Genomic DNA, 10,071 nt, shown 5'->3' on the forward strand with positions numbered 1-10,071 from the left:
CTCCCCTCTCCCCTGTGCTCTGCTAGGGCACCTGCCCAGGGCTCCCATATGTAAACACCTGATTATCAAGTGACTGCCTTGGGCAGGTACTAGTTCTATTGTTCTCAAATGCCCATGCAGACCCCCAGGTGCTCAGTTATTTCCTCCACCCACACCACCCTAAGCAGTCAACACACAGATCTAGTGCTGTGGGTTCCCTCCACGTGAGCCCTGAGTTCATTTCGACCTTAGTTTTGCATGAGAAAAAGAAAACCTAAGAACACTTAGTACTTCAGGGGAGAGAGAGAGAGGAAGAGATCTGAAGTCTCTTCATTTAATAAGGACACTGATATTACTGAATTAAGGTCCAACACTGAAGGCCTCATTTCCCTAATGACTGCCTTAAAGCCCCCTATCTTCTAATACAATAAGTGCAGAATGGCTAGGTCTGGCATTAAATTATGAATTGCTACTGGTGCATACAGTCCACCTGAGATCCCAGATAAATTCATCAACAGCGTGCCAGATGAATCCTGCTCAGAAAGGTGAACGTTAACCATTTATATTTGATACCGTTTACATCACACCATAGTTTATTCGAAACTTCAGTTTTTATTTTCCTGTCTAGAGAGCCAAAGCTTTTTTGAGGATGTCATTGAGTATTTCCAGAAGAATGTGATATGGGAACAACTGTAGTTCTTGCTCACTGAAGACAAACCCTGGGAGAATTTTGTGACCTAGGCCGGTTTGTCCAGGTAACCATGCAGGTACATCAGGAATATCACCAACAGCCCCCGGGAAGATTCTCCCAGGCTAGTTTCCTCCAGGAAGATCCTATGGTTGGGGTCGAGGATGTTCCTCCTCAAGATCCTATATGGAATGTTTCCTCCATGTTATTTGTTGGCATTGAATGACGTTGGGTTGAGAAGAGACGAAACTTGCAAGGAAGGGCAGGTCATATGACCTTGGACGAGTTACGGAACTACTCTCTGCTTCATCCTCTGTTCAGTTTTACTGTGAGGACACTGAGATCGGGCACACAAGTGCTTTTCATGATTGCTGACACAGAGTAGGTGCTCAGTCAATGTTAAATTAAAATAAGCTTGTTGGGAAGAATCAGGGACCTTCTTCCTGGAGATGAGAACCAAGAAGGATTTCCTTTCGGTCAAGTCGGAAAATCCTGACCCAAACACCATTTTGTGTTCCTGGGATTCTGACTAAAACTCTTTCACTCCCCATCTTAGGAATTATACCAACACTGCAGGTTCCTGCTGGCCAATAAGGCAGAGAGGCTGGAGGGGACCTGGTTGGACCTGGTAGAATCCTGGATCTAGCCCTGCCCAACTCTGGGCCTGTGGGTTTAAGACTTTGAGCCTCAGATTTGTTATGTGTTATGTGTCCAGTGGGAATAGCAATTCAGTCTGATGAATTGTAGTGATGGCCTCAGAGTGAACTGCAGGGTCAGAGGTGGGCAACCAGGTGCAATCATCTCGTCCAAAGGCCCAGGGAGGCCTGGACCAGGATCAGACCTAGGGGTCAGGGTGGAGCAGAGGGTCCAGGTTGGAGGACTAGTAGGCAGGCTTGGGCAGCAGGGCCAGGACTAGAGTGAGGAGAGTGGGCCCCAAGGACACAGAACTGAAGGGGCTGTGACCCTAGCAGAGGTCCTGGGAGTGGGAGAGGGGACATTTCTTCCCTTCCTGATGGGATCCCCTCAGCTGGGCTAGAGGGCCCTGGGTGACCGTGTCCTCCACACGCTGCCTGGGACCTGGGTTCTCACTCCATTTGGGACTCTCTTGTAATCTTCATGGAGCCAACGTGACAGTGGGAAGGCCGTGTGGCTCAGTGAGTGGCTGCGATTGTGTGTCATTTGAGGGATTCTGAGGAGCCTCACCCATCCCCACCCAAGAGGAAAACACTTCCTCCACCAGCTGTGCAAGTGCTGGTCTCTTCAGACTTAGCCAATCAGATGGGCGTTTCCTCAAGTCTCTTGAATATTCAGAGGTTCCATAAAGTTGCACACAGCCTTGGGGTGCAGGCTCTTGAAGCTGTCACAAATTAACATGGGACCCCTGAGAGGACAGGGGTGCTGGGTGCTGGCTCAGGAGTCAGTGAGGTGGGCTGGAGGGTCCACGGGAACAGGGCGCACAGCACATCTCCTGCTTCCCAGTCAATATGGGCCGTGGACAGAACCAGTGTCCTGCTGAGAAGGCCAAGGGTATCAGGCTTGGGTGAGAGCAGATGCCAGGCAAAATGATCGTTAAGGGTCCTTCTAGCTGAGTTTTGATTTAAAAAATAAAATAAAATTCTAGACGCACAGTTAGCCAATCTGAAAAGTATGAGGGCACAGTCCCAGGACTGTCCTTACATTTCCCATCAAGGGCAAATTTGGGGTATCCCACAACCACCCTCAGATTCTAGAACTCCATAGAAGGATGCACAGACTCACTTAAAGCTTCAGGATCCCAGTTATGGTTTATTACAGGGAAGGATGCAGTTTCCCATCAGCCACAGGGCAGAGTCTGGGCAGGTTTCACACACGAAGCTTCCATTGTCCCCAGGATGCCTTACTGTCCTGGATTCAGTGGGGCAGGACACATGGAGCACTGCCCGCCAGGGACGCTCACCCTATTTAACAGCACATTACCCTGACCTGTCATCTCCAGCCCCTCCCAGAGCTCAGACTCTGCCCTAGTGCCCAGCTCCTCCAGAGGTCAGAAGTGATACCATGTGACCCAGAGGCCCACCACATGTCAACTTGTCAGGCTGTCCACTGGCCAAAGTCCCAGGCGAACAAGGACATTCTTATCAGCCAGAATATTCTTGGAGCCTAGGGACCACATCCTAGCAGCCAAGAGCAAAGATCAAGTGGACTCCTCACTATACACTAAGGTCCTTGAATGAAGGGTTTTCTGCTCTAATCCCAATTCTCTTTGTTTATCTGTGAAGTTCCCATTTTACACACACTCTGGAAGTGATGGTATTGATCTGCCTTTGAGGTGTCTTTATCAAATATCTCTCTTAAGTTAAATGTCTGCTAAGATGACCTTTGCTTATTTATTCCATGATTGAATAAGTACATGGAGCACGAGCAATATTCAAATGAGGGTTTACAGTTGGAAACATTTTTACATTAGTAAAATTCTTGTAATTTACAATAAAATTTCTGTGGTTTATGCAGGATAGAGCTTGTTAGGCCTGTGTCATAGACAAGCAAACTGTCTTTCTAAGACTTTAATGTTCATTGTTACAGGGAAGAGGCAGATAGACTCCGTGAATATCTGATCAAGGTGCAAACAATCTTGGCCGGGGAGGACCAAGACAGGCTCCTGCAAAAATACCAGCAGGAAAAGGAGAGGTTTTTGAAGGAGTTTCCTCAGGTAAAACAGGCGCTGAAGGAGAGCATAAAAAAGCTCTGTGAGCTCGCAGACAATGTTGACAAGGTGCACAGGAACTTCACCATCGCCAATGTGGTATCCTCCTCCACAGGTATTACATCTGGCACCCTGAGCATCCTTGGCCTGGTTCTGGCACCCTTTACAGCAGGCCTCAGTCTGGGACTCTCAGCCGCTGGATTAGGGCTGGGAGCAGCAGCTTCTGTAACAAGTTTGTCCACCATGGTGGTGGAAACTGTAAACACGTCATCAGCAGAAACCCAGGCCAAGTGCCTTAGTACAGCCACAGCAAACTCTGCAAGACTTCTCAGACAAGTTAAAGACTTTGCAAAGCATATTCAAGCCATCAAGGTGGCCAGACGCAACCCTCAATTAGTAGCCACTGCTCAGCGCTTCATAACCACCGGGCGACTCTCTGTCCGAAGTACCCAGCAGGTGACAAGAAATTTCAGAGGCACACCTCTGGCAGCGACTAGAGCAGCCCGCATCGGGAGTGGAGTCCTCTCAGGTGTATGCATAGGGCTGGACGTGTACTCCCTGGTGAAAGACACACAGGATTTGCAGGAGGGGGCAAAGACAGCATCAGCTGAGAACATGAGGCAGAAAGCCCAGGAGCTGGAGAGGAAGTTGGAGAAGCTCACCTGGATCTATGAGAGTCTGCAATAGGGCCCGGCTGGGCCACCCCTAGAGCAATGCAGGAATGAGGGACATGTGCAGGGTCAAGAGGAAAAACCACGTATTTTGGACTGAAGAAGACACTGAGGGAAGAATAAGGGAGAGACAGGGGGCCTAGCAATGAGAGGCCAGGAATAGGGGAGCTTTGAAAATGGGAGAAAGCCAAAGAGCTAGGATTGTAGAGATCCTGCACAAGTAGCAGGGGCTCCTCTATCGCCCTCCCCAGGGTCTCATATTCCAGCAAGAAGGGTTTCCCCCTGGTGATGGTCTCTAGCCCTACTTCTCCAGCATCAACTCATCTTTGAACTCAGTAGGAAGTGACTTGTTTGTTTCCATGTTTTTATTAAAGTATAGTTGATTTACAATATTGTATTAGCTTCAGGTGTATAGCAAAGTGATTCCATTATACGTATATCTGTGCATATATTTATCCCTTTTAAATTTTTTTATAAGTTCTTCAGTTCAGTTCAGTTGCTCAATCGTGTCTGACTCTGCGACCGCATGAACCACAGCACGCCAGGCCTCCCTGTCCATCACCAACTCCTGGAGTTTACTCAAACTCATGTCCATTGAGTCGGTGATGCCATCCAACCAGCTCATCCTGTCGACCCCTTCTCCTTCCACCTTCAATCTTTCCCAGCATCAGGGTCTTTTCAAATGAGTCAGCTCTTCACATCAGGTGGCCAAAGTATTGGAGTTTCACTTTCAGCATCAGTCCTTCCAATGAATATTCAGGACTGATTTCCTTTAGGATGGACTGGTTGGATCTCCTCGCCATTTAAGGAACTCTCATGAGTCTTCTATGATACCACAGTTCAAAAGCATCAATTCTTTAATGCTCAGCCTTTTTTATGGTCCAACTGTCACATTCATACACGACCACTGGAAAAACCAGAGCCTTGACTAGACAGACCTTTGTGGACAAAGTAATGTCTCTGCTTTTTAATATGCTGTCTAGGTTTGTCATAACTTTCCTTCCAAGGAGCTAATGTCTTTAATTTCGTGGCTGCAATCACCATCTGCAGTGATTTTGGAGCCCAGAAAAATAAAGTCAGCCACAGTTTCCACTGTATCTCCATCTATTTGCCATGAAGTGATGGGACCAGATGCCATGATCTTAGTTTTCTGAATGTTGAGCTTTAAGCCAACTTTTTCACTCTCCTCTTTACTTTCATCAAGAGGTCCTTTAGTTCTTCTTCATTTTCTGCCATAAGGGTGGTGTCATCTGCATATATGAGGTTATTGATATTTCTCCCAGCAATCTTGATTCTAGCTTGTGCTTCTTCCAGCCCAGCGTTTCTCATGATGTACTCTGCATAGAGGTTAAATAAGCAGGGTGACAGCCTTTGTATATTTGTATATCCGAAAAGTACTGCTTTTTGGATTTGGAACCAGTCTGTTGTTCCATGTCCAGTACTAACTGTTTCTTCCTGACCTGCATACAGATTTCTCAGGAGGCATGGCAGGTGTTCTGGCATTCCCATCTCTTGACGTATTTTCCACAGTTTGTTGTGATCCACACAGTCAAAATCTTTGGCATAGTCAATAAGGCAGAAGTAGATGTTTTTCTGGAACTCTCCTGCTTTTTCAATGATCCAGCAGTTGTTGGCAATTTGATCTCTGGTTCCTCTGGCTTTTCTAAATCCAGCTTGAACATCTGGAAGTTCATGGTTCATGTACTGTTGAAGCCTGGCTTGGAGAATTTTGAGAGTTACTTTACTAGCATGAGAGATGACTGCAATTGTGTGGTAGTTTGAACGTTCTTTGGCATTGCCTTTCTTTGAGATTGGAATGAAAACCGACTTTTTCCAGTCCAGTATGAAAAGGCAAAATATAGGACACTGAAAGATGAACTCTCCAGGTTGGTAGGTGCTCACTATGCTACTGGAGATCAGTAGAGAAATAACTCCAGAAAGAATGAAAAGATGGAGCTAAAGCAATACTACCACCCAGTTGTGGATGTGACTGGTGATGAAAATAAAGTGTGATGCTATAAAGAGCAATATTGCATAGAAACCTGGAATGTTAGTTTTATGAATCAAAGCAAATTGTAAGTGGTCAAACAGGAGATGGCAAGAGTGAATATTGACATTTTATGAATCATTGAACTAAAATGGACTGGAATGGGTAAATTTAACTCAGAGATCCATTATATCTACTACTGTGGGCAAGAATCCTTTAGAAGAAATGGAGTAGCCATCATAGTCAACAAGAGTCTGAAATGCAGTACTTGGACGCAATCTCAAATGGTAGAATGATCTCTCTTCATTTCCAAGGCAAACCATTCACTATCACCGTAATCCAAGTCTATGCCTTGACCAGTAATGCTGAAGAAGCTCAAGGTGATCGGTTCTATGAAGACCTACAAGACCTTCTAGAACTAACACCTAACAAAGATGTCCTTTTCATTATAGGGGACTGGAATGCAAAAGTAGGAAGTCAAGAAATACCTGGAGTAACAGGCAAATTTGTCCTTGGTGTACAGAATGAAGCAGGGCAAAGGCTAACAGAGTTTTGCCAAGAGAACACACTGGTTTTAGCAAACACTCTCTTCTAACGACACAAGAGAAGACTCTACACATGCACAGCACCAGCTGGTCAATATAGAAATCAGATTGATTATATTCTTTGCAGCCAAAGGAGACATTCTATATAGTCAGCAAAAACAAGACTGGGAGCTGACTGTCGCTCAGATCATGAACTCCTTATTGCTAAATTCAGACTGAAATTGAAGAAAGTAGGGAAAACCACTAGATCATTCAGGTGTGACCTAACAAATCCCTAACGATTATACAGTGGAAGTGAAAATTAGATTTAAGGGTCTAGATCTGATAGAGTGCCTGATGAAGTACAGATGGAGGTTTGTGACATTGTACAGGAGACAGGGATCAATACCATCCCCAAGGAAAAGAAATGCAAAAAGGGAAAATGGTTGTCTGAGGAGGCCTTACAAATAGCAATGAAAAGAAGAGAAGTGAAAGGCAAAGGAGAAAAGGAACGATATTTGAACTCTGCATTTGAATGCAGAGTTCCAAAGAATAGCAAAGAGAGATAAGAAAGCCTTCCTCCATGATCGATGTACTTGCTAATCAATATAAAAATTAAAATATACTTCTAGAATTTGGGATCTGAAGCACTAAAGGGAAGAGGAGAATTAATATCTCAGTTTGCAAAGCTAAGAATCAAGAAATAGTGGGTCCAGTCGAAAGCATAAGAAATGGAGATGTAAATAAGGTGCTTACAAGTACAAAGCTTCCTAATTGGGGATATCAAATTAGTGAAATAATGATATAAACAGAAGATGGGGAAAGGCATAATAAAAAGTAAAAAATAAATGAAATCCTTATTTTTCCCAGTCAGAAGTAATTAAATAATATCAAAATTTTAAGTCAAGAAAAAGGAAAACACAATCCTAAATATTGATTAGCTATTGTTGATGACTCCCCACTTTGCACCAGGCACCTTCCCAATTGCTTGGTATGAATTCACTTCCTTTTAGTTCTCACAATGATCCTATAAGAAAATAAACTGAAGTTCAGAGAGGTGAAACAATTTATTCAAAGCACACAGCTAGTGCTAGAGCCAGAATCCAAGTCCAGGTTCCTGTCTCCTGTGCACATTCTCACGTGATTCCACCTCCCAATGTAGTAATATCATTTAAAGACATTGATTAACTATCTAAGCTTTTCCTTGGGAAGGAAAGAGCAGAACCCTCTGTACAAATTGATCTGTTTTAGCCATATGCACTTAGGACTGGATTGTTTTAACTCTAAGACAGCAGCAGTCAGTAACCCACAAAATGGGGTGGTGTCTAGTGCCACCACCCTCAAGATGATGGAAGTGGTTGAATTTAATGCCAACAAGAAATAAGTGTGATTCCTGCTGTGACAGCTGTCAGTATGGGAGACATATTTGTTTTGATGAAACCAAGTTCTCTAAGAAAGTGAAAGTGAAAGTGCAAGTGTTAGTCACTCAGTCGTGTCTGACTCTGCAAGCCCAGGGACTGTAGCCCTCCAAGCTCTTCTGGAAATTCTCCAGGCGAGAATACTGGTGGGCATTACCTCCTCCAGAAGATCTTCCCAACCCAAGGATGGAATCAGGTCTCCTGCATTGCGAGCAGATTCTTTACCTTCTGAGCCACTAAGGAAGCCCTCTAAATTCTCTAAGTAGGGATGGTAAGTGGGGTTAAACCAGAATAATCAGAATGAACAGTAACTAAACAGACACACTGTCCAGCAGCATCTTGCCCACCCACATGTGCACCCATGGGCTTCTGTCCACTCAAAAGAAGGAAGACCCCTTGCAGGGGAGGTGAATCCCACAGGCTGGCATCTTCCTGCAAAGGCAAGGATGCTCTTGAAGATGATCAGAGAAGAGGTCAGAAGGGGCACCCACATAAATAACAATAATAAAAGATAATGATTACTATAAGGATGTTTCATTGGGCCATGAGTCTGTGAAAGGCCATGATTTCAAAATAATGTTACATTGAGAGGACTTTAAAGTGTGGTCAAAAAGGGAGACACAAAGGTTACAAAGTGTGCTAGTGGTAATGCAGGTGACGCAAGACTCAAGAGACGTGGGTTCAGTCCTGGGGTGGGGAAGATCCCCTGGAGAAGGAAATGGCAACCCACTCCAGTATTTTTCCCTGAAAATCCAGTGGACAGAGGAGCCCGGTGGGCTACAGTCCATGGGGTGACAAAGAGTTGGACATGACTGAGTCGGTATCTTTCTTTTCTTTCTATGTTGCCAAGAAGAGTAAGTATAATGGGAAATATTTCATTGTTAATTAAGTTTAAAAAGAAGAGAAGTCTTGAAGTCTTTAGGTATGTTTCTATTTATTTACATGAATATTTGTGAAGGATTAAGAAAGAAAGAACAAACCCTGACATCCTGAGGCTGGTCTAGTATCACAACAGGGCGATGCTTTTCTCCTTTTGGGTGTAAAGGCTCTCACAGAACTCCAGTCTCACACAGGGTCACCCTGAGAGCAGGATCGAAGGAGACAGCAAATACCTGTCATTGTGCCCTCACCAACGCCACACCTCCTCCCTTAGCTGAAAAGCAACACTGCTCCTTCTTTACCAATCACACCTTTATCCTCATTCTGGTCTCCATACAAGGAGTTACTGAGACTCACACTGGTAGAACTGACCCCAATTCTCTGCAGCACCCAATCTAGAGTGGCCCCATTTCCTTAGAGTCTCCCTCAAATCCACTCACCTGAGCCCTATTCTAGCATCTTTCTTTCTAACAGCTTCTCTCTCTGATCCCCAGGGTTGTCCCTCAGGAAGAGTAAGAATAAGGTTGCCCACTAGGGAGTGTGCCCAGTGGCAGAGGCTGGAGGCACTGACAATGTGGGTGGGAGAGAATTCACACAGGCAGACCCACCTCCAAGCAGGTGAGAGAGGAGAGCTCACTGGTCTCCTACCTCCTTCTCTCTCTAGAGGCGGCAGGAGCCCAAGAGCCAGGGCAGCCAGTTGCAATCATGAAACATGAAGATGAAGGGTCAAGGCAGAGAGAAGTGGTGGTCTCGGGCAGACAGGGCTGGATCCTGGATGATGCCAAACACTTCTAAATGCGTCATGCCCCTTGACTTATTCTTCCGTCCTTCCCTGCCATTCTGTTCCTGGTCCTGACCCTTGTCTGGGGCCTCACTGGGTGTCGATGCTGGATGGCTCTCCCTTCTGCTGGATTACTATCTGGGTGTCCTCCTCTGTTAGACTCTGATTGGTCGCTTCCTGGAAAGGCTGCCAGTGGGAGAGAGGAGGACCCTGGAGAAGCCTGTCCCTGCCCAACTGCATGGCCAGACACAAAGCCCTTCCCTCCACCTGGGCAGAGAGAGATTCTACCAAACCTCTTCCTCCACGTGGTACAGCTCATACTGTATGGGCAGGGATAGGAGGGGTAAAGGCAGTGTCAAATTCAAAGTCCTTAGCCCATTGCAGGCCCTCCCGATGCTCCTACTCCTGTCTTCTGCACCCTCCTGACTCCTCGGGGCCTGGACCAGGGGCCTGGAGGACTC

At 45.7% G+C, this 10,071-nt stretch overlaps 1 pseudogene; it reads left to right on the forward strand.

Moving 5' to 3' along the window:
* LOC120859230 overlaps window positions 1-4,397 on the forward strand; it is a 5,126-nt pseudogene extending 729 nt beyond the window's left edge.
* The last annotated feature ends 5,674 nt before the right edge of the window (window positions 4,398-10,071 follow it).

Source organism: Oryx dammah, unplaced genomic scaffold (assembly GCF_014754425.2).
Source record: "Oryx dammah isolate SB20612 unplaced genomic scaffold, SCBI_Odam_1.1 HiC_scaffold_309, whole genome shotgun sequence".
NCBI lineage: Eukaryota > Metazoa > Chordata > Mammalia > Artiodactyla > Bovidae > Oryx > Oryx dammah.